This window comes from Triturus cristatus, chromosome 1_2, assembly GCF_964204655.1.
Source record: "Triturus cristatus chromosome 1_2, aTriCri1.1, whole genome shotgun sequence".
Taxonomy (NCBI): domain Eukaryota; kingdom Metazoa; phylum Chordata; class Amphibia; order Caudata; family Salamandridae; genus Triturus; species Triturus cristatus.
The window spans coordinates 961,050,448-961,075,925 of record NC_140580.1 but is presented as its reverse complement, the minus strand read 5'-3'; the positions used below and the strand labels follow the sequence as shown (position 1 = coordinate 961,075,925).

Genomic DNA, 25,478 nt, shown 5'->3' with positions numbered 1-25,478 from the left:
ACACAACTTTGCAGTAGCCAAGTAGCTGGGGACAAGCCCCAGGACCAGTAATCCTTGAACATATGAAGGATTGTATATACACTTCGAACAGATTAAGTATTTGGAGTGTTACACTGATCAGATCACACAAGTTACCACTCACTTCAAAAAAGGGCAGACATCTTCTGGAGAGAGCTTCTAGATTTATAGCACAAGTGCGAAACATGTTCAATCAATCGTGAGGGCAGGGACTCCATTGCAACTCCACTAACCTTGCACTAAAACAGCACAAAGACACCCCATATTGGCAAAGCCAGTAGGTCTCGCTTTTTAAACATGGAAAGGATTAGTGGCAGAGAAACCAAGAACAGTCACGAAGAGAGATACGCGAGGCACCAAGGGGCATCTCACCAACGAGGCGATAGAAAATTATCGCCGCTTTTGCTGCTGTTTTTGGCCGAAAAGCGGCGATAATTTTATCCCCTAATTAGCAAGGTCACGCTAACGTGCGAAACCTTGCTTTAGCGTACGAAATCTTAACGCCCAGCTTTGCATCTCTAATGAGATGCAAGGTGGGCGTCCCTGACCGGACATGAGAGGAGAAATGTCGCTAAGCGACATTTCTCCCATCATCAAGCCCCACGCTATGAAGCATAGCGGCAGGAAAAGTAGCGGTAACCCCTGTTATCAATACTTTCCTTACGCCTGCTTCAGGACTGACTTAGCCTTGATATCCTACGGAAGGAGGATATCATGGCTAAGTTTGTGAGTCCCTATCAACAAGCCAACGCCACATTTTGTGAGATTATCGCTGGGTTTCCAGCGATAATCTCACGTTAGGCAGTTAGCGCTAGGATTTTTAATCGCTTTTGAGATATGCGTTGCCAATAGCACGCTATCTCAGCGATAAAAATCCACACTAGCCAGCGATAATTATCCTAGCGCTAAGTGATAATTATCACCGGTTGTTGTTGATATGCCCCCAAGTTTTAAACCAAACACACCTTAGATTTTGAGTTTAAAAGCTACATTCACGATTGTTTTTTTAAAGGACAAACCTTTGCTGATGTATTTAATCTGATTTTATTTAGTTTCTTCATTGTAAGCAGGTTTGTTGTACGTGTTGTTGCATATTATGTATACATTGTGGAATGTGTGTGAAATTCAGGGCAAAATTAATGCACCCACTTTTTTTTTTTTGAAAGGCACACGATTACACACTTCCTTCACTCCTACATGCAAGTCACATCCACCCCTTCCCCCATCTTTGCTCATGAAGGGAAGCTCAGGTACAGGCAACAATGGGCCTCCTAGCAGTAAGACTTTCACCAATGCCTGAAGCAAAGCCCATCTTTTTAGGTTTCGGCTAGAGACGGCACGCATGCGCTGTCTCGAAAAGAGACCTGTTGTATGCACTTTGTGGGCTTCAGCCCTTCCACAGGCTTGCCATTTGCTGGCTTCTGCGTGGAACCATTGTTTGTTTTCTCCATTAGTCCATGGCATGCATGTGTCATGCTTCCTCCTGTCATTAGCCCTACCTACGAGCAGGGACCAAATACTACTATGCTTGCGCAGGGGCAATTTAAGGAAATGTTTTCCGGACTACTTTTATTTGTCTTGGAGCACTCCATATAGTGCTAGTGTTTTCAGTTAATTTGCTATGTCCAACATCATTTTTTTTAATGCAGTTTTATATAGCGTCAACACCACCTGAATGTATTCGACTAATTTACATGAGCGCCGGTTACTATTCACAACAGCATGCTTGTTTTTGTAGAAGCAGGGAGATTAAGTGATTTGCCCAAGATCACAGGATGTTGTGCTAAGGCCGAAACTCTAACAACTGCACTGACATTCATGATACCATAACCAAAGCAGAGTTGTGGCCCCTTGCCTGGTATTAAATCAATCTTAGTGACGGTGTAGCAGGGGCACACACTCCAGCCCGAGGCAGTGTGTCTTCAAACTGCAGCAGATCATACCACTTAAAGTGTAACATGGGATGGGCAGAGTTTCTGATAGAGCCCTTTTGAAAGTGACAATACCATATTCCTAGGACTATTGTTTACATAATTATCAACTTCTTGGATTCCGAAATACAGACCAGCTTACTGTGAGGACAGCAGTGCATGGTGTGGACATTACGAGTAGTGAGGTTCTCCGACTCCTGCTGAAATATGATTAACAGTTCTCCTTGCTGAGGTTAAACAAAGTGGCGTTTTACAGAAAAGTTATTAAACTGTAGCCGCATGGCCCCAAACTAAACACTTGTGTGAGCAACAGCAGAACCCCTTTTCGTAATGGCAGTAGTGACACACCTCTGCCTTTTTATAGGTTTTTCAAATCCACATAATTACACTGCTCAATACCATATAAATACACCCCACATAAATACAGCATGACACACGGCAGCAACCCACATAAATACACCATGCCACATAATTCGCTTCAACATAATTTCACTCACCACACAGTTCCATGCCACACAATTCAACTTTACACATTTCCATTCCATACCAAATAATTCCACAACAAACCACTAGATGCCACTCCACAATTCAACTCCACATAACATATCTCTAATCCACACAACAGAACTCCATGTCATGCCATAAAATTCAACATCACATAATTCCACTGATGCCGTTTCACAACACGTACCACTCCACATAATTACTATCCACATAATTCCATTACAAAACTCCACTCAACACCACACAATTTCACAACCAATTCCAACCCCACAGACATAATTCTACTTCACACTGCATACATCCACTCCATAACACATAGCTAAAATACGTTGTCATTGACAATGCCATTAGCACTCGGTTTGCTGAGACCTATTGGATTTGCTAATGCTTGTTTTTTTTAAAGCAATTTCTGCAGATTATATTCTGGGAAGGGGTCCAGCGTCCAGCTGCACTCCCTCTCACCTCTGAGACTGAGTCAATATAAGGAAGTGTCCCAAAAAACTGAAACTGTTCACCGTCTAATAAACTTGCAGTTCACGGTGATGTTTTCACTTCCTACTAAGGGCAGGAAAGTGGCTCCGTGCATTACACTTTAGGAAAATACATTAAACATCTTTATCTGGTGAAATCTCAGCAGCTTTCGCCGCCACCAAGTCCTGATTTCAGAAAATGTGCCTCGTAGCATGCCCCCGCAGTTTGAAAACAAGCAGCGAGTGGCATGCCTACCGTGCAATCATTGCACTGGCTTTTGGCATAATTTGTGACGCACAATGACGCGCAGGAATGAAAAGGTAATGGCGGAGTTGGGACGAAGCTTTGGGAATCGTATCGATTCCAAAAAGCCTCGTATGACGAAGCAGCGCATGCCCTGCCTGCGTCAGGCAGAGACCTAAAGAGAGTGCAGGAAGGCCACGGTCGGTCCAGTAACAAGCGTCTTCCTTTCAGAGCATCTCTCAACGTAATCTGGCACTAAAAGCTACTAAACACATTAAGTGAAAAGCTCAACTAATGTCCGAAGGAAAAGAAGAATCACTAATCTAACTATCATCGATTACACTCTAATCTTTGGTTCCGGAGCATCTGCTGGCCGAAAATCGCTGCTATAGGCAGGGTTTGTACGCACTGTATAAATACAATTGGCATCTTTTTCCCTGCTTTACTGTAAATGGGAGTCTGCACTGAGGTGATCCTAAAAATCAGAGGTAAATTCCCGAGCAGGGACGCACAGACATCCTCAAAAACAGCTCCTCCGACGGTGTGGAGGAATAAAGGTTGGGAAACGCTGAAAAATGAATAGAGGGCGCCAAACTCGAGCTTACAAATAGATAGGAGAAATCCGGACTCGTTTGAAATTAGTTTTCCTACACTTCGTCCACGAAATGGTGTGTAAAGGGTCAGTTTTCGGGTAGGGGCTCTGGGGGCCAGGCCAGACTGGGAAACGAACAGCAGCACCGACAAACAAAAGCAGGCACACTCCCTTCGCCTACTCGGGCAGTCGCTATGCACCTCTAACGCGTTTTCTCCCCCCTTTTCTCACTCTCTGAACGCGTTATTTCCATCCTCTCTTGAAGCCTTCTAATCAGGATCTGCTTCAGTTTGTTTGGGGGCTGGATAAACAGAGGCCCCAGGAGCGGCTCTGCGCTTTTACAACCGGCCCCGGCACACTGGGGAAATGCCCCGTAGAATAAAGGGGCCAGCCTTCCCCCAAAATATTGAATCTTATTTTTTACCATTTTTAAATGCACTTTCGCACATTGGTTCTGTTTCACTCTTTGCTCGATTTGTGTCGGAGGACTCACCTGCAGTTCTTTCACAGGCAACGCGGAGCAGTACATCCGGTCCAGATTTTTTGTTGGCTTGGCATTCTGGGGCGCGCAGTCCTATTGTCCAATCTGGACCTCAAGTCCCAGAATGCAAAGCACCATTAACAAGATGAGCTACTTAACCCTGAACTCGGCAAACGACTCCGTTCTAATAAACATTTTCTGTGAAATAGGGCCCGCTAGCAAGGCCGTGCTACACCTCCTCGTCAATCAGCTGCTCCAAGCCGGTTATATAGGAGGATTTGTGCTTACCTGTTTCGCCGCTTCTTCGGTTCGAGTTTTCTATTATCGGCCCCTATGGTCCGCCCTCGCCTCACTGCCCGCAGTCTCTGTCTCATCTTCAAAATTGCCGCCCTCCAACACTTTGTCTCTCATGAGCCACTTAAAAACCTGGTGCAGGTAGGGGCCGTCTTAAAAGAGCACGTTACATCGGTTAGCTTGAGTTGTTTAGGGTCGATCCCATAGCACCGCTCTGTAGGTTTGGCCAAAAAGAAAACTGCATTTGTTGCTGAGCCCTAACTTTGGTAGACACTGATGAACCTGTGACCTGAAATTCCCAGACAAAATGTTAGTAAATTCCTTGATCGAGGGTACTGACATTCGCAGGACTGGATTGTGCTGCAGCATTTATGCAGCTCCGTGAATCACTGAAGCGCTTGCCTACGTGAATAGCGCGCTACATTTTGTAGGGTGTGTGGTTGGAGGGATTGTTCTTTTTGTTTTGATCCTATATTGCAGGGTTTGGATGTCGTGCGTGATGACCACGAGGTTTTCCAATCTGAGATTTGGTATATAGTTGGGGTCCTGAACTTTCATGTTGAATGTATGTCTGATCGGTTATGAGCACCACACCCCTTTCCGGAAGAGTTTTTTCAATGCATTTTAAGCCTGCTACTCTGGCAGCTTAAAACGGTAGGAGAACTTAAACAGGTAGGTGAGTAGTGCGAAGCTCTCAACCGGTCAATGCATAGCTCTAATTTTCCCAGGTCCCTGCGTGTCTAAATAGTCCAGCCGTTACTTAGAATTCTTTTACTTGTAGTTCTGGTTTTGCAGTGTGTCAGATGAGACTATAATTTCCAGAATTACAAGAAAAAACCGGCCTGGTAGAACTAGTCACGCATAGAACTGGGACACCTGGCAGCTAAGGGAATGTTGTTGGCCCGGCCCTTGGCTGGATTATTTGTACAATTTAAAGATTTTGTCGAAACGCTGTTTTATGCTGTTTGATTTTAAGGTGAGCAGTGTAGCTCACGGAAAAGATTTCCGAGGGGGTTACGTGCCCGCTGCAGAGAGTTTTGTTGCCTGCGTCTCACATGTGTCGAACCTAGCAGGCATGCTCAATCAGTTAACGCCACTGCCTGTTTAGTAGGCCTAAAGTTACCTAGAGGTTCTAGGTTTCAAAAGGGTTTTTTAGTCCTGCCGCAGACATCTCTGTATAACAGCAATAAAGCTCAGTGGTTCAGTCAGATCTGGCGGCCTTGAGCCTTCTCCAATCACAGTAATCATCAGGGTTTGAATGGGATTCAAAATCGGCCCGGACACGCAAAAAAAAAAAAGTGGCCCACATTTCCATATTGCCTTTTCTCAAAACCGTGTTTCGGCGAAATTTGATAAATTAAAGGGGGGAGGGGGGGGGGGGGGAGATACAAAAATATTCACAGATTAGTTTACACTGGTGACTGAAAACAAGCGATGCCACTTCTGCTCGGGCCCCCTGCCCCGCTAGGTATGCCCACATTATTGGGCCGGCCCTGCAAGAGAAAGAGACACCTCTGCCTGATGCTAAACGTGAGGTAATGAGCGCCCATCTGCCTCCAGAAATGCCACTCAGACACCTACTGGGCCGCTGGCTGTTTCCGAACAACAGCGACCCCGCCCAAATCTGGCCCCCAGACTGCTCCAAAAAGCAGCCCACAGTTGGAACTCGGCACCGGTCCCTCGGGCATTACCAATCCCACGCTGGTAATCGTTATTGCCCAACAGTGCCCAGTGTATCAGTCTCAGAAGGACGAGTGCCTATCGAAGATTCACAAACCTCTGACCTCCAGGATGCAGAGAGGACACTACATGGCTGCATTAGTCCTCTGAACACCCTTATTCGACCTTTGTATAACTACAGGTTCAAACCACTAAGCACAGTACAATAGCAGAGCGAGTCCAGCCTCTGCCAAAAGGATCTGTCTATATCCTGAAGATAACACACTGACGGCTATTAAAATGGCAACACACATTATTAAAGTGCGGGCGACAATCCAGTTTGTTGTGTGTGGTGTAAGAAGAAACTGAGGGATGCTGATAAAAAGAGGAGCAGGGGCCAGAAAATAGTTTATTAAATACATAAAATACAAGCATTTTCAATCCAATAGGTCTCGCATTATTAAAGTTTGAGCTGTTGGCATTGCTAATAATAATGCAACACCAATAGCAGCTCAAAGGTTCAGTAATGTGAGACCTATTGCATTGCAATTGTTTTTTTTAGTTTTTTTTATATAGCACGAACTTGAGTGAAAGGTGAGTATTTATGTTGCATTGAGTACAGTGTAATTATGTGTTGTGTTATGTGGCACAGACTGGTATTGTGTGGAGTGTATTTATCTTGCATTTAGTATTGAGTAATTATGCGACGTGCAATTATGTAGTACTGAGTGGTATGTGGAGTGTATTTATGTTGTATTGAATACAGTGTAATTATGTGATGTGTAATCACACAACCACAACCACACACAACCACACACACAATCACAAACACAATCACAAACACAACACACACAACCACAACATACACACACACCCACAACCACATACACAACACCCACACAACCACACACACAACACACACACACACAACCACACACATAACCACCACAACCTCACACACAACCGAAACTACACACACAACTACACATACAACCACACATACAACCAACCACACACACACACAACCACACACACACAACACACAAACACACAACCACACACACCACACACACACACCACACACACACAGCCACACACACAACCACACCCAACACCACACATACAACCATACACACACACAACCACAAAAACACACACACCCAACCACCCAACCACACTCACACACAACCACACAAACCACACACACAACTACAAGCACACACACACAACCACAACCACACACACACACATACACAACCACACACAACTTAAGGAAATCGGGTAACGGAAAGAGAAAGAACACTATCCAAAATCACACGTTTTCAGTTCACTCAGAAAGGATGACTTAGCCCCAACGAATCCTTGTTTTGTAGCTCAGCAGATACAGTCAATTATTTCAGGAAGCCTGACGCGACATTAGAAAAAGAGAAGTACAGTGCAATTATTAGGCACGCATTGTTTACCTTGTAACCACGTAAATATTTGCCACGCATTTTCATTATTTTTACCTTGTAACCGCCATCATTTATTTTACCTTGTAACAAAGTAAATATTTGCCCTGCATTTTCATTTACTTTGCCTTGTAACCGCTATTTTACCTTGTAACCGCGTAAAGATTAGCCATTTCTCTCAATTAAGCAACAAACTGTATTGCAGCAGCAAAGCCACAAGTAATGTGATCGCAAAACTGAAAGCAAAGCCACAAGATGTATTTGTTTTACTGTCTGTTTCTTCTCTCATAGTGTATTCATCTTTCTCTTAGTTTGTGCGTTTCTATCTCTCTCAGTCGATCTGTGTGTCTCTGTCTTTGTATTTGCTCCTCTGTGCCCGTCATGCACCGCTATATGTGTCTTCCTAGGTGTACACTGTATTTACGTGTATGTACCAAACTCTATATGTGCCTTTTAGTGTTTATAAGTTTCTGTCTTTATCTCTGCCTCTGTTCCTCTTTGTCTATCTGTCTCAGTTTCTAGCTTTGTGTATGTGCCTCTGTTTCTGTATAGCTCTTTGCTTGTTAATCTCCTTTTCTATATGTGTGTACGTCTGTTTTCCTGTACCTAGGACTAGCTCTGTGTATTTCTGCCTATATGTCTAGAACTCCATTTGTAAGCAAGCACCATTTTAAATTAAGGGAATAGGGTAACGGAAAGAGAAAGAACTCTATTCAAAATCACACGTTTTCAGTCCAGTCAGAAAGTGTGACTTAGCCCCAACGAGTCCTTGTTTTGTAGCTAAGCAGATACAGTCAATTATTTCAGTAAGCCTGACGCGACATTAGAAAAAGAGAAGTATAGTGCAATTATTTGGCACGCATTGTTTACCTTGTAACCGCGTAAATATTTGCAGCGCATTTTTCATTTTTTTTTACCTTGTAACCGCCTTCATTTATTTTACCTTGTAACAAATTAAATATTTGCCGCTAATTTTCATTTACTTTGCCTTGTAACCGCCTTCGTTTATTTTACCTTGCAACCACGTAAAGATTAGCCACGCATTCCTCCCAATTAAGCAACAAACTGTATTGCAGCCGCAAAGCCACAAGTAAAGTGATTGCAAAACTGAAAGTAAAGCCACAAGTAAAGCGATCACGAAACCGAAAGCAATCGCTTTTGGAAGCAGAGACAGCCGCCAATGGTGCGCGCGCCACAGACAGCCATATGCTTTCAATTATCGCGCCATGTCTGGGCACGATAATTGAAACCAGATAGGCTTTAGTACGCGTAACAGACACCAATAGGCCGTGGGCGGAGCGATGCGCCCGCCTTTGGCCTATTGCGTGCTCTGTCTAAAAAATACAGCCACTAAAAGCCCAATAATAAAAGACAAAACAAAAAACTCACGCCGAGCGTGTACGATTCCAGGGTCCATTTCTGAACCCCGGACAAAAGGACTCTCGCTGCGTGAGCACCGCTACGCAGTGCAACGCTAGGCGCGAGACCTAAAAAGGGTTCCGAGCCAGAGGCCCTTGCAGCACTGCCTGTTGCTCACACAATGTATGTATAATGTAATAATGTTTTCCTGTTCTTATTAAACTCGCCACATGGGTGATGTTTGGTATGAGGCACCAACGTGCATCTCTGACTTCAAGGCGTGTTAACGATAACACACAGATTTGCACAAGTCGGGGCAGAAGGCATTTGCTGTACATTTGTGAGCAGTCTCTCTTCACATGCAATGTGACATTCTGTAGGCAACTCCACCCGCCATTCTTCAAGTCTCAAACGTTTTGCATTTTCTGCTCACGAATTTCGTCCTCTGCAGAGAATCCCAGTGAATTAACAGCCTTGAAATATCATGTTACTCTTGATTTAGTAAGAGCTCCTACAAATACACCTACACTCTGCTAAACTCTCAGCCCCTGCACAAGAACAACCCTGAGCAACCCTACCTTTAACAAATATCCTAATGACTTTCATTGAACAAGCATTGGCAAAGCCAATGTGTCTTGTCTATGCAAGCGCTATTGGTTTGCCAATGTGTTTTAGCCATGTTGTACACCAGCGCATCTGCTGTTCAGCATGGATAAAAGTTAGTGGTGTAGAGGAGAGTGTTAGTAGAGTGGAGTGGCTTTGACAGTCCTGGAGAGGCATAGAGTGGGGTGGAAGTTTGTGGAGTAGTATAGAGTGGAGAAGAGTGTCTTAGAGTGGAGTGTCATAGTGTCATGGAGAAGTGGTATGTCATGGAGTGAGTGTAGTACAGTGGTGTAGAGTGGAGTGGTGTAAAGTGGAAAGGTGTAGAGTGGTATAGAGTGGAGGGATGTATAATAGAGTAGAGTGGAGTGTCATAGAGTGGGGTGGCATTGAGTGGCGTAGACTGGAGTGCTTTAGAGTAGAGTAGTGAGGTAGAGTGGAGTGGCGTAGAGTGGCATAAAGAGTGTTGCATAGAGTGTCATAGAGAGGAGGGGCATAGAGTATCTTAGAGTGGAGTGGGATAGAGTGGAGTACAGTATCTGTCTTGGAGTGGCAAAGAGTGGAGTAGAACAGACTGTCGTAGAGTATTTTGTCAAAGTGTCATAGATGTAGGGGTTGTAGAGTTGAGGGAAATAGAGTAGAGGGTCGTAGAGTCATGGAGTGGAGAAGAGTGGAGTGGCATAGAGTGGAATTGAGTTGCGTGAAGTAGAGTAGTGTGGTGCAAAGTAGAATAGAGTGGTGTGGAGGAGAGTGGTGTGGAGTGGGGTAGAGTGGAGCAGAGTAGGGTGGAGTAGAGCTGCATTGAGTGGAGTAGAGTGGACAGTGGAGGGGCATAAAGAAGAGAGGATTGGAGGGGTGTATATTGTTGTAGAGTGTTGTGGCACAGAGTGAAGTAGATTGTCGTAGAGGGAGTGTTGTTGAGTGGAGTAGAGTGTCATAGGCTGTCATTGAGTGGAGTGAGATGGAGTGTCGTAGAGTGGAATGGCGTAGAGTGGAGTGTCGCGGAGTAGAGTAGGGTAGCATGGAGTAACGTGTCATAGAATGAGGTATCATAGAGTAGAGTGGTGTAGAGTGGACTACAGTGATACAGAGTGTCGTGGAATGTCGTGAAGTAGGGTGGAGTGTTGAATAGTGCCATAGAGTGTCTGCAAGCCTGTATTATATTAAGCAGGCAGCCATTTTAGTTTATTTGATTAGTTTTTTAAATATTTTTGTAAGGCTTCAACATATCTACTCTTATCATGTCAATGCAAATTTTTACGCCACTACCTTTCTAGAGCCTTGTATTAGATTTTCGTTAATTTCAGAGTATCATTATACCAGGCTTCTGAGGGAGGTTACCAGCATATTCTGCTAATTTGAAGGGTGCAATGGGATTTATTGCCATTTTCTTATGAATAAATATTATTACCGCTGAGTCGACATCTCTCACCTGATCAGGTCCTGTTCTTTCATTAAGGGGCCGATCCATAATTTGGCGAATGGTATAGGATCCATTGGCCTGGTGAAGGACTTAATGCCTGCCGGGCCGCGACTACTTCGTCTGCAAATTTAGAAATGACCGCCAAGGTGGGGGTCATTTCTAAAGCATTGGCAGCAACCACAGTACCACTGTTGAAAGTTTGATGCAGGGCTCCATCAATATGACGAAGCCCCTCATCCAACTAGTTTTTTTTCTTCCAATGCAGGACTTTCTTGAAAATAAAAAATAAAATGCTGCCCTCGCCATGGGAGTGCGCTCCCACAGCGAAGGAAGCATTTAGCGATTTTCACTGCCTCTTACATTCAGGGTTTTCTGGAAGTGATAGGCAGTGAAAAGGGACTTCTAATTCCGCCCATTTTATTTGGGTTTGGCAGAATTAGAGGTCTGCCTCTGACGGTCCTTACTCCACAGGGCAAGGTGGAAGGGTTTAACCCCAGTGGAAACAGAGTAGTGAATAAACGTAAAGTCCGCCTGCATCTAAATTAGGTGGGCCGACCACAGTCTTGGTGGTATGGATACTCCATTGCTATCCCTTAGTCTGCAATTAATGTATTCTTTTATTAACCTTGAAAGTACTCGCTATGTGATGATATTAGACTACTTTCCAAGCTAATATCTTGTGCTGGAGAGCCTTAAACGTCTCTGTGAAGAGAGTTCTATATGAACCTGCATGACTCACAACAGGAACTAAGGAGATGTGACCAGTTCATCCGATTCTCAAGGAAGTTCACTGGCTCCTCTGCCTGCATCAACCTCAAAGTCAATACCCACATAAGCAGTATTTTTAGGCTCAGAACAAAGTGTTAGAAAGAAAAGACTAATCAACACATCTGCTATGCACACACCAAATGAAATTCCATCCCTACACTGACGCCACAAGCAGGGGCATGAATAGGGCTGGCCTTAGGGTGATGTGACTGGTGCAGCCGCAACCTTGGCAGCGGCGCTGTGTTTGGGGATACATTTTGGCTTTTAAAAGCACATGCTGTTTACTTGTCTCCAACAGTTTTCAGGCAACATTAAAAATGTCAAGATAACCTAGGTGGTTAATGTTTCTGCTGGAAAGAGATGGAAGTTTTTGTTTAGTGGCTGTTTTGACTCATCATAAAGTAGCGCTGAGGGTTAACATGCCTGCTGCAAAGAGAATTTGTTATCTTTGATGTGAACGTTTACTGTTGTAAAGTGTTCTGATGCCTCCGGGTCTAGCTAGCGCTATATAAAAAAAATATATAAGCGTGTACATGCATGTTGAATCAATGTCCATAGATAATTTAGTGATGAAGTTATCTTTATTCTCAAGAATACAGGCAGGTACAGCAGCACAACCGGTCAGCAGGCCGTCGGCTAATCTGTCCCAATGTAACCCGGCTTCTATGGAACGCGAAGACACCGAGCGCGTTAGTGTACATAACATAACATATCCCCTTCTGAATATAACAAAAAAAGAACAAGAATAATGACAGCATAACATGGCATCCCCTTCCTTTTGGAGAGAGAAACAACATTAGATGAAAATGAGTTGAGTTGGCACAAATTAAATTAATAAGAGAACAAAATATAAAGCCAAAAAAAAAACATTACAAAGGGAAACTTTCTGAAATATAATCCCCTAACCAGACAGGTGGTCTTTTTTCACGCTTGGAAAACCTTGAATTCAAATTAAGTTCATCTTGAATAGTAACATCTGAACTTCTTGATTCAGTTTCTAAAACAGGTGAATCTGGAACTGGAGAAACAGTTATAGTGTTGTCATTGATGACCACAGGAGAATTTGCACTTGAGTAAGTATCAGAATTATCATTACCTAGCAAATCATCAAAATCATACCAGTAAGAAGCTTTCTCAGTACAAACAGAAGGTGGAGAACATTTTGCTACACTCTTGAGGTCCCACACTTTCCCATCAGTGAGACGTACAGCATTATTCATGATTTCAACAACTTGCATAGGTTCATAAAAACTACTGACTTCTTTAGAAGTCTTACCAGGCTTTTTTACTCTAACCCATTGTCCAATGTCAATGTTGGCATATTTAGTACCATGTTTTGAATCATAACACTCTTTACTCTTAACATGAGCAGCATCACCTTTTTCTTTTACTAAGTCCTTGGACCAATGTACAACATTGGATTTAAATAACCAACCAGGAGTGAATTTGGTTCTAGGATTTCTTCCACGCATAAGGACAAAAGGCGGATATCCAGTGGCATCACATATAGAAATTCTGTAAGCCCATACCATTTTTAAGACTTGAGTTTCCCAATCATTACATTTATTCGACATTTGAATTTTATTTTTAATAACACGGTTGAAGCGCTCAACCATGCCATTACTGTTTGGGTTGTACAAAGAAGTAGTTTTGTGTTTAATTCCTAGTTTATTGAAATATTCTTTGGCCTTGGTTGACGTAAATTGAACTCCATTGTCACTTAATAAGACAGAGGGAATACCTTCCATTATAAATGATTGGTCAAGAAAATGAAGGACAGTATCGGTGTCAGCTTTGCTTACAATTTTGACAAAAGGCCATCTAGAATATAAATCCATTAATACCAAAATGTACCTGTGCTCTAAACCAATGGGACCCATGATATAAATTGCAGTATGTTCCCAAGGTGAACTGGGTCTAGTCATGGTACTTAAGGGAGGTTTGAAAGTGACCAATGATTTATCAGCGGCTTTACAGGGTTTGCACTCTCTTACAAATGCCTCAATTTCGGAATCCATGCCAGGCCACCAAAACGAAGTCTTGACAGTGCGTTTGGAACGGTCAATACCAAAATGTCCTTCATGACACAGTGCTATTATTGATGTACGCAAGCTTTTAAGGGGAATGACTCTTTCACCACGCCAAATGCTTTCATCCTGAGCACTAAGATCAAACCTAACTTCCCAGAAAGGTTTTAAAGGATGGTCGCTAGCTACTTTCCTTGGCCAAGATTGTGCAAGGTGTAATTTTACCTGCAATAATTCATCATCATTGGAATATTCTTTCTCCCATTTGTCTTTCATAATGCCAGAGTTCCCCAAATCTTGTACATAGGCAATTTGAAATGAATTCCAGATTTCATCTTCGCACATATCTAATTGTTTAGGCATTCTTGAAAGAAAGTATGCAATTAATTTTTTTTTCCCGGGAAGATATTCCATTTTGTAACAATAATACTGTAATCTAATTGCTAGTCTAGCCACTCTAGTTGAAGTGTTTATAGTTCCTTCAGTGGTCTGAACTTTCAGTAAAGGTCTATGATCACTGCGCAAAGTGAACTGCTTACCCCAAACAAAAGCACAAAAATGATCCAACAGCCCAAACACACGCTAAGGTCTCTTTCTCAATAGTTGAGTATTTCTCTTCAGTGGGTGACAAGGATCTGGAGGCATAAGCTACAATATGTTCTATACCATTGCGATCAATTTGAGCAAGAACAGCTCCTAAGCCTTTAATGCTAGCATCAGTTGTGATTATGGTTTGAGCATCAGGGTCAAAACTCTTCAAGGAGGCAATTTTAGTAATGCAATCCTCAATATCTATAAAATCATGTTCACACTCGGGTGACCAATCAAATTTGGTTTTGTTCTTTAAGAGTTGCCTGATGTTGTAGGTTCTAGCAGAAAAATTGGGAATGTACTTTGAGCAAAATTCAGCAAGACCTATAAAAGATCTGACATCATCTTTGCAGTTAGGAGCAGGCGCACATTTTATTGCGTTAACTAGATCAGGCTTAGGTCTAATTCCTTCACTATCTATGACATGACCCAAATAGGTGACGTGATCACTGGCAAATGTACATTTAGAATACTCAATGGACAAACCTTTTGATTCCAATATTGATAGGACCGTCTCTAAAGTTTTATCGTGTTCCACTTTGTTTTTACCAAAAACGAGAATATCGTCTTGAAAAAACTTGGTATTTTTTATGTTGGCAAACAATTTATGCATAAGGCGTTGAAAAACGGCCACAGCAGTGAGTTTCTTGCTACTTTTTGAAAGTGGAATCTGATGATATGCAGCTGATAAATCAATTGTGGTGAACCATTTGGCACCTTCTAATAAAGCTAACATTTCATTAATTTTCGGCATCAAGACTGGCATCACCATTCATCCATAGGCGTTCCTGAATAGCGGGATTATTGGCATGCATGACCACTTGGTTACGTACTAAATCCTGTAATAATTCACCAAAAGCACAATCCGTTGCCAATTTTTTTAACTCACTTACGTAATCATCAACTGATTCATTCTTTTGTTGTTTCCTTTGGAAGAATTTGTATCGGGTGATACCTATACACACTTTAGGAGCATAGTATTTATCTAAATTGGACAAGGCAACCGTGAAAACATTGCTATACCCACTCCCTACTATAGGTTTATTCATTTGGTTGTATGATTTCAGTCCTTGTGGGCCTAGTGAATGTAATAAGATACGTTTCTTCTGATCAGCTGACATCTTGCCGTCCGAATCCACGGTCTCAATATAGTTCAGAATATATTCTTTCAATTCTGTCCATTTTAAAGTTGGTTCTGAACCACAAGACCAAAAAGCTTCAGGATGACTTAATGAAAATGTTTGTTGACTCATGTTGCTACAGCTACGAGAATAGATAAAGGTCCAAACAATTTTTTTTTTGTAAATATCAGCCCAAATGCAGTGGAATTGTTCAGTGAAAACTACGGCCAAACACTGTCCTTTCTTCACCACATAAACAGAAGTCAAAGAATAAATTTATTTCCAGAGTCAAAGTTCCAAACTGAAATAAAATAATGATCAACTGTAGATTCGATGAATAAAGGTTGAAAGTATTCACCTGAATTTGAGGATATAGTGAAGAAGGAAAATCGGTGAATAGAAATCCCTTGGAAATTCGAGGTGCAGAGAAAAATGCATCTTGTAATGACAAACGCTCTTAATAAACTTTAGAAAGGCCTTCCCAATCCAAGATGGCCGCTACGTGTCATGTGACACACCACGTTCCATAGGAGAACGTGTGACACGCACAAGGTTCACTTGAATGACTCGCCGCTTGAGGAGGAGGTCGCGAGCGCTGAACAGTCAGCTGGTTGCCATGAACTGCCGTTGAATTTTGAAAGATCGGAACGGTAAGGTGCAGCCCAGCGTATGTTCAAGATAGAAAGCGAGTGAAGTAATTAATAGATCGCTCACCAATGCGAAGGGTTGTTCTCCTCGGCGGCATGAGTTCTTCACCTAGGAAGTTGCGGTGAACTCTTTACGATGCGTCGCGTCAACTCTGCTTGTAATTTCCTGCTCTGCTTTTTTTTTTTATTCAATCAGTACGAAGTTCGTTCGAATCCCGATCGTTGCCAATTGTTGAATCAATGTCCATAGATAATTTAGTGATGAAGTTATCTTTATTCTCAAGAATACAGGCAGGTATAGCAGCACAACCGGCCAGCAGGCCGTTGGCTAATCTCTTCCAATATAACCGCTCCCGGCTTCGCGTTCTATGGAACGCGAAGACACCGAGTGCGCAGTAGAACATGTTAGTGTACATAACATAACAATGCAGCTCACAGAACAGTAATTCTCATTCTTTTTTGTATAGAATGATTTACACACGTGAGATTCAATGCCTCTGAATAACATGGGTGATGTATAGTGCTCTGACATCATAGGGTTGGTATAAGTAGCGCTATAAATCAAAAGAAATGCATGTAAGAGAGGGGCTGTGGCGATATAAGTGGCACTGTTGGAAGTTCAGTTCAGTTCATACTTTATTAATGTTAAGACAGTATTTAAAACATACATTTTTTAAAATCAATAAGAATTTATATATAAATACACTATGTAAATACCAATTCATCATTTTTCAACTAAAATCGCCGAATCCCTACCACCTAAACACATTAGGCCACAAATCCAAACATATTTTAAGAAATTTAGCCAATGCGCGAGCCACATCAAAGAATTCCATTCTTAATAAAAGTGCTAGTGTGTCGTTTCGATAATTTAGATTATACTTTTTAAAAAGAGGTTTTAAAATCAAACAACGAAGCCTATGAAAATGACGACAATTAATTAAAACATGAACATTGAAGTTTTGAGAAGGCAGTCCATATGTGCAGTTATTCTCTTGATCTAGAAACACTTCAAATTTCTCAGCTCTTACATAACGCACAGTTAATGCTACCCAGAATTTTAATAGTACTAATCGCAACCGGGCATCTGGAAGTGCAGATAAATACAGAAATACATTAATATTTTCCCATGAATCTACCATATGTTTTGCGGAGGGTCTATTCCTTACATACTTCAAGTACGCCAACCTAGATTCTTTTTCACAGGCTATTTTTTATTCTGCTTTAGAAAGTGAGGCCTCAGCTATTTTAAGTCTAATTTTAGAGTTCCTGCGATGGCCCACTGTAATTCACTCCTTGCTATTTCAGCAGCACAGAAGGCTGAAATCTTCTGTGTATTTGAGGCCAAGAGTTTATCCCAAAAATGCAAAGTTGATTTATAGGCTAAGAAGTTCGAGGCCTGCACATTTCCTTCAAATGTATCGATTGGGACATTGCACCAGCAATTTTGTCAAACATTTACTTTTAAATCTCTTCCATCTTCCCTCTATACTAATGGCTATTAACTCGGCCCCTTAGAGACATTGCGTGGGGACCGTTGCATTATAAGCAGTTAAAAGGGGTGTCCAGGAGGGGCCACCATACGTCTTTTTAAAGAGAACAAGTCCCCCTATCATCTCTAATGCCCTCGTCTCCACAAATTCTTAATGCAAGGTCCAACTCAGCTGACTGGTAAACGTCATGCCCAGATACTTATAGGAGGACACGACCTCTACCCTTCTATTGCCAAACTGCCACTTAAATGGTTTACATTTTTTCCCCAAACATGATTATTTTTGTTTTTCCCATGTTTACCTTCAATTTATTATCCTCACATTAATGATTAAACTTAGTTAACTTCCAGTCCTACTTGGGTCACGTCCAGAATTGGAAAATCATCTGCATAGAGTAGGCACGACACATGTCTACCTCCTATTTTCGGGGAAAACGAAGGAGTTGCTGCCAACTTTACTGGAAGGTCAGCTAAAATTAAAGAGAACAGTGTGGGGAGCTAATAAAGAGAACAATGTAAGACCTAAGCACTGTTGGAAGGTGGTTGTGAGCGAATAGCCCACCTGTACCTATAGCGTGCTATCCATACTGCTCATTAGTTTTACTTTATCTTTCTCACGGTGAAGCTTCTCTTTCTCAGCGGCTTGTACCTGCCTTTGGACAGTTTATAAAGTGGGGGAAACAGAGTCTAAAAGAAGGCCTCTGTCTGTACCATGATCAAGCCAGCACAGCTCACACCGGGCCTTCGTCACCCTCCACTTGACTCTACTGAGGCCCTATGGCTCTGTATGCTGAGGCCCCTGGCTGACCTCTTCACATCACACTAATTCTTGTAATTTCCATGTTTTCCTTTAAGAAGGTAGTCTAATGGCCATATTTTCTGACACAATAATTCTGAAGGGCATACTGTCTGAGACAATAATAATCATGACTTGATTTCGGACCCAGTGATTCTGATGGCTGTAATCTCTGCCACAGTAAGTCAATAGGTGTTGCCGGTGCAATGTTCTCGAATCTAATGGTCATATTCTCCTGCTCAGAGAATCTGTTGGACATGTTCTCTTCTCAGAGAATATGCTCTTCCGAATTATTGCATCTGAGAATATGGCCATTAGACTACCTGTGTCATACAATATGGCGATTAGACTACCTATGTCAGAGAATATGGCCATTACTATCTATGTTAGAGAATATGGCCAGTAGACTACCTAAATCATAGAATATGGCCATTAGAATACCTGTGTCATAGAATATGGCCATTAGACTACCGGTGTCATAGAATATGGCCATTAAACTACCTATGTCAGAGAATATGGCCATTAGACTACCTATGTCAGAGAATATGGCCAGTAGACTACCTATGTCATAGAATATGGCCATTAGACTACCTGTGTCATATAATATGGGCATTAGACTACCAGTGTCATAGAATATGGCCATTAGACTACCAGTGTCATAGAATATGGCCATTAGACTACCTGTGTCATATAATATGGCCATTAGACTACCTGTGTCAGAGAATATGTTCAAACTATAATCATGAAATCACTGTGTCAGAAGCCATGACATTAGAATCACTATGTCAGCCAGTATTCTCAGCAGAACCACCTCCAGGAGGTTCGGTCCCTGTAAGAGACATGAGGGGAATCCCTTGCTCGGCTTGTTTTTCTTCAGCAGGACAGAATTCAGCATGTAGCCCTTGGAAATCAACGTTAACAAAGATTGATGCAGTCCGACAGAGGGCTCTTCCGTCTTTGGGGATGTTCATGTGAAACTGCTGGCATGGTTCAGTGAGAGGAAGAAAGTGCTGTACTGGGGGCACCATGGACATCATTAGACACCATTACAAATTGACACACATCTTTCTACCACCAACGTCCTATTGTGCTTGTGAATATATCTGGATTCTGGCTAATCAGACGCCTATAAGACAATCCATGCCCACCTGGAATGAAACAAGCACAGCTGTAGGATCCTTACACATGCTTTACTCGCATTATAGAGCACCATGAGTAAAGGTTAGTTAGCCGTGACACTCTGCAAAACATTGTAATGGCCTCGGAGAGCTTTTCAACGGATTCACATCCATCTTCCTCTCTACTTTGCCCACTCAATAACTATATTCTGCAAATAATACGTCATGGAAGGAGAGGTGCTCACATTCACGGGAGAGCACTTTGCAGAAGTTTAGTGTGGAACACTTCATGCTGCACTTGGACAAGGAAGAATCAATTATTATTGGATCAAGGAGATTAGGTAAGGTAAATTCACGGGCTTGTCATCCATCATACGCTGCTAAGACCTCATGTTTGCAGTCCTAGAATTTTCTGTTACAATTTATTCTCATCAGACCATTACTTAATGCGAACCAATGGAAGTACATTGAGCTGTCAAATGCAAGACATTGGCTGTATTTATATTGTACAAGCCTGTGAGAGGAGTATTTCTAGATCACCCATACCTTCAACGGGGGCCCCCATTGTGAGCCCGGGCTTCATGCAGTGTGCAATCAGATAGGTGTTGCAGTAACTAGCTTTGATGGCAAATTTACCCTCCCTGGGACAACATTTTAGCCTGTTGGCAAAAGGTCTGAGAGAGATGGTTAGGGATACGTGATAGGACATTGAAGAAAGTCCGTCCATGAAAAATCAATGTTTTCGGGCTTTTCAAGATGCATCATCTTATTTTGCCTCAAAATTACCTTCCATGTCTCATGAACTTCCCAAGTGCATATCTGTAAAACAGAGTATGGTTGCAATTGTTAAAGAAATACAGTATCCACGTATACTGTAATAATCCTGCTAATGCAGCTCCTTTTCGTACTTATTTATTTAAAGAAAATAGTTTCAACGAAAGGCCTAGAGTAGAGGGCTTAGGAATGTAAACATGGGGCCACTGAAGGCTAGGTATTGGCTGGGGTTATATGGAGGAGACTGCAGAATAAACAAAGTTACAAGAAGCAAGCATGTTATTCAGGCAGTCCTGACAGAACTGCAGATCACAAAATAAGCTTTGAGTGACCAGCTGTGGACCAGAGACGACAATCATGGAGTTATGTATGAAAGAGCGGGGGCAGGTTTCGAAGCCCAGATATTCGCTGCTCTAGCTTTAGAAAATGGATGCACAGGGCTGCTGAAGCCCGCACTCTCTGGCAGTGGTCCACCCCTTCCACAGTTCTCTATAGTGACCTGTAGAAGGCAGGACATTTAAGGTGCACAGTTCTCCAGTGACATGTAGGAGGCAGGACATTGCGGTTGCACTGCTGCGTCGCCCATGGCATCTACCTTGTCAGTGTGGGTCTAGGCAGACCTGCGCAGACAGGTAAATGGAGACAGATTTTCTCTTGTAAATTTCTACAGACATTAGGAGTAGTAGTCGTAGTGCAATACGCTAATCTATGCTTCTTCATGGTGGGACAACATTCAATATCCACAGAACCCCCATCTTGACTCCGCCGGTGTATGCAGTTATACTGCACCTCAAAATCCCGTTTTATAGCTGCCATTAGAGATCTGCACAAGCTGATCAACCTATGGCAAAACCAGAAGTAAAGGGCGTGTAGACCCGCTGTAAGCAAATCCTGGCCAGTGAAAGCCTGGTAACCAGGCCCGGTTCTGGAGGATGGCCAGGTCTGCCAGTCCCACCCAATGAAGGGCCCTGGCCCATCCAAGGCCATGCAGAACTGCAAAACAAGCGAGTATTCTTTTTAGGTCTCACCTACGACAGAGCATACCCTGCATGCGCTCTCGCTTGCGAGAGATATCGTATACAACAAGGGGCTTGCAGCCCGCCCATTGCTTAACAATCTTTGGCTTCATTGTCACTCATATTTGCTGCCTTGTAATTGGCCAGCGCTTGCTGGCTTCACTTCCTCTTCTTTTGGCAGGAGCAAAGGTGAGGGAGGAGTTGGTGAGGGAGGTGTACTGGGTGGCAGGGCCCCAAGGTTTTAGTAGTAGTATTTCTGAATGTCAGTAACACAAATATATCTGGCAGAACTATCTTGTCCTAAATATTATTTGCAAAAATATTGGTTCATTCGGTGTAGATTTTCTATTATTAACTCAAATGGGGTACATTTTTTATAAATGATAATAAAGACATGATATTTCTGTCAGATTATATTTTGGTTCCAATATTCTGGTACAATACCAAATTTTTATATATAGGCACGTGGTGGTGGGGGAGTTTGTCACAAAACCGGTTATTTTAGTATTTTGAGGGTAAGGCAGTGGGAAGCGTGTGGCATGATACAAGTATTTTGAGAGATAGGAGTATACCAAAAGGGTGATTGGGATAAGTGGCAGAACACTGGGTAGAACCCTTACTGTTCACGTACCATGGGGTATGGTGATGTGAGTGCCTCACCTACGGATTGTGTATCCCTGGGCACATGTCCGCAGTGGGAGTGGGTATGGGAGGTCATAAATATCATAAAAGTGCATGCTTTTCACCACAGAGTTCTTAATGACCTCATGGGCAACTTAAATCTCATTCTTGTTGCCTATTTGCTATTGCTCAGAACCCCATACTCATAATGTCACTGTTATGCGCAGTTACCCATCTTCTACATGTTTAGGCGAAGGGCATTGGCTGCATCTAGCAAGCTCTCCAGTGCTCACCTCAAACCTGAATCTGGGCATGATTTTGATCATATGCAGGGTCGCTGTAGATAAGCTCCAGCGTTATGTTAACTATTTTGTTTACAGAGAACTTATTTGTGAGGGAGCTGACCGCTGAGCTGGGTGGCACACACAGTGCTGCTTCGTGGTACTAAACTATTTAACTAGAGTTGACAGGGTTCAAATTATACAGTAAAATAAAATATCAGGCCTGGAATCTACAACCTTTCTGTGCAGCTAAGTGAAACACTTGGTGGCCCAGCGGGCAAATCCTCAGTACCAAAGGCCTCATGGTAGAGTTCTCCCTGAGGCTTGGCAACCCAGGTCCTGGACAGAGGGATCCATGTCCTATTTTCTGGATAGCCACTAGTAGTGGTTGCTACCGAATAGGGGAGGTTGTCAGTAATAGAATATAATTAAAAAGGACTTTCCTGAAACAGACAGACGCCGCCTTTCCTCCGTCCTCTTCATCTTTACGGTCCCAGTCCTGGCTGGCAGCAGCAGCAGGAAGCACCCAGGCAGCAGGTTCTTCTGAGCCAATCACAACACTGCAATGCAGCATTGTGATTGATCCGAGTGCCATGGTTCGGTGCTCAGACGGGTACATGGAATCTTTGCCTGTCCCTCACCAGGCTGTGTAATGCAGCCTGGTGGGGAACATGCAAAGTGCTCAGGACTGCTTGGCTCGCCCAAAAGGGCCAGCCAAGCGGTCATGCGCACTTAAAGAGTACAAACCACTCCTTCCCCTGCGCTGCCCAGCCCCCCCCCCCCCCCCCCCCCCCAGCGAGCCACTGACTTCCAAAGGAAAAATACAACGATAATAACAATACGTTATCATCAGTGTCTTTTTCCTTTCGAGCAGTGAAGCGATGCTCCTCTACCTTAGTGGACGAGCCGTCACTGATAGCCAAACAATATTAATTTGCATATAGTGAAATTTGCAAGCTGATTTAAATAGTCAAAGAATTTCCTAAAAATCTGCCATGAATCTAACCCTCCTGGAGCTATATACTTCCTGGTTTAGACCATAAGACGAGCTGAGGTAAGAGGATGACCAAAGGCTATAAGCACAAACTGGAGGCGAACCCTTCGAAAGCAGTCTGTGATTGTTGCTTTCAATTCAGACACCAGAGGGATTTTTTAAACGGAGCTGGAGAAGTGTAGAACATGCTTTAGGGTCTGCCCCAGAGAGTAAGGATCCATATACAGCTATCCACGAAGGAGCACAAGGAGAAAAAGCTATTTTTATCTTACGTTCTGTAGGCAATGGAGGTATAGTCATAACCCTTTTGATTTTACTAACATTATATGTATGATATATTTATAGTGGCTTTCAGCCAGCCCTCTTCATCCATTGGTCTGTTATTATGTCATACACATTACACCGTACAGTGTAGTGCAATGGGTCTGCACACTTCAGCCATAGAGCAAGTTGACAGAGAATGACAACACTCTTCCCTGTCCCACACACAAAGTAGTTCCCTTCAGTGCCAGGTACTGCTCTGGCAATGTGTGCTTTTTGAGACCCAAAAATATTTTTGCTTTTAGCGACTGTGGTCTTTTTGCAGACTGACAAGGGCCCAGCAGCTTCCCTGACAAAGTCTTGTAAACACCCTGGAAAAATAAAACAAGCATTGATAAATCCACAAGGCTAGTAGCCCACACCAGACCTATCTGTATTGCTTATGCTTGTTGTATACAGTGTGCAGGGCAGTTTACATTTAGCGTCTTTGTTAAAGGAGAGCCATTGTGCATTGTATGGTTAACACGAATATATTTCATCCCCAGGGCCCTGACTGTGTGATTGTGCAAGAGGTTCCCATGCCGCAGAACCAAAGATAAGAAAGCACTGGAGCCCAGAGGGAGCCTGAATAAATATTAGTCACTGCAGTATCTTACTTTGAGGCTACCAGACCTGCCAAAAAACACAGGGAAGTGATACTGCAGTTTCTGAAAACATGTGCATTATACATGGTTAGAAAGATTAACTCGCCTGTGCCCTACAAACGTGGATGCTGACTTCCGGAAGCATATTATTGTTTCAGCAGAGCCACACTTCTTATTTTAGATTAAATATGGTTAATTGCATTCAAACAGCATTGCTACAAACGTAGGGCCTGATTCACAAAAGTAATCTGAGACAAAATCCTAACTTTATGACTTTCGGTATTCACAAAGTGCATATAGGAGAAGTAAAGTTAGGAATCCTAACTTTACTACTCCTAAATTCCCTTTGTGAATACCGAAAGTCATAAAGTTAGGATTTTGTCTCAGTTAAACTTAAGCTTTAAGTTTACAAAAACTTAAGTTTAACTGAGACAAAATCCTAACTTTACGACTCTTGGTATTCACAAAGGGCATTTAGGAGTAGTAAAGTTAGGATTCCTTTGTGAATACCGAAAGTCATAAAGTTAGGATTTTGTCTCAGGTTACTTTTGTGAATCAGGCCCGTAGCATTTTCATCTTTAAATAATATCTAACTATTGTGTTTTAAAAAAAAGTATTTTAACCCCTTCGGTGCTCATGACGGAACGGTTCCGTCATGAGCCACGGTTGAGCTGTGCTCATGACGGAACCGTTCCGTCATGACCACGCCCGCGCAAGATTCCGTCAGCACAGCGGCGGAATCTGCGCAGCATGGAAGGGGTTAATTAACATTTTCTAAGCACTGCACAGTTACAGATCATAACATCACATCATTATGTCCTTTTCATCGTTCGCCCTCAACCTAGGAGTGGCGTCCCAAGAAGTCAACTGTACGATTCCAATGTACCTGCAATTATACCATTGATCACATCACCACTGCTTCCTGTATCATTCACTCCCGCCAGTAGGACGATTATAACCATAATGTGCAGCATCCAAACATGTAGTGTACATCTATAAATATAAAAACATTGAAAACACTGGTGCAACCAACAGTTTGAACAGTGGGTTCCAAGTGGGCCATCATTCAGCACCTCTATCAGGAGAGTGGTCAGGGGGCAGGGTCCAGGGAGCTCTTCCCTGTCTAAAACTCAGTCACAGAAAACAGGGATCATTCACGTTCACCGTATCTAACAGCAGCACACCCCAGACTCTGCTCCTCTTGGCTATAGGCAACCAGCCACTATGGCATCCCTTTCCTCCATCTTCAGCCACATCCCCAAGTTTGGCCCAATTCAGCCATTCCAGTGTTACATCTGGAT

At 42.8% G+C, this 25,478-nt stretch overlaps 1 protein-coding gene across 4 annotated transcripts in view; it reads right to left on the bottom strand.

Moving 5' to 3' along the window:
* TOR4A (torsin family 4 member A) overlaps window positions 1-25,478 on the bottom strand; it is a 139,683-nt gene that overhangs the window by 15,433 nt on the left and 98,772 nt on the right. Inside the window, exon 1 of one of the 4 annotated variants that reach the window (XM_085610152.1) lies at window positions 4,529-4,666. The exons of 2 other annotated variants lie outside the window; for them this stretch is intronic. The gene's annotated coding sequence lies outside the window, so the exon portion shown is untranslated. Of the gene's footprint in view, window positions 1-4,252; window positions 4,393-4,528; window positions 4,667-25,478 lie in introns of those variants that run through there. One more of the 4 variants, XM_085610173.1, reaches the window with a different exon arrangement.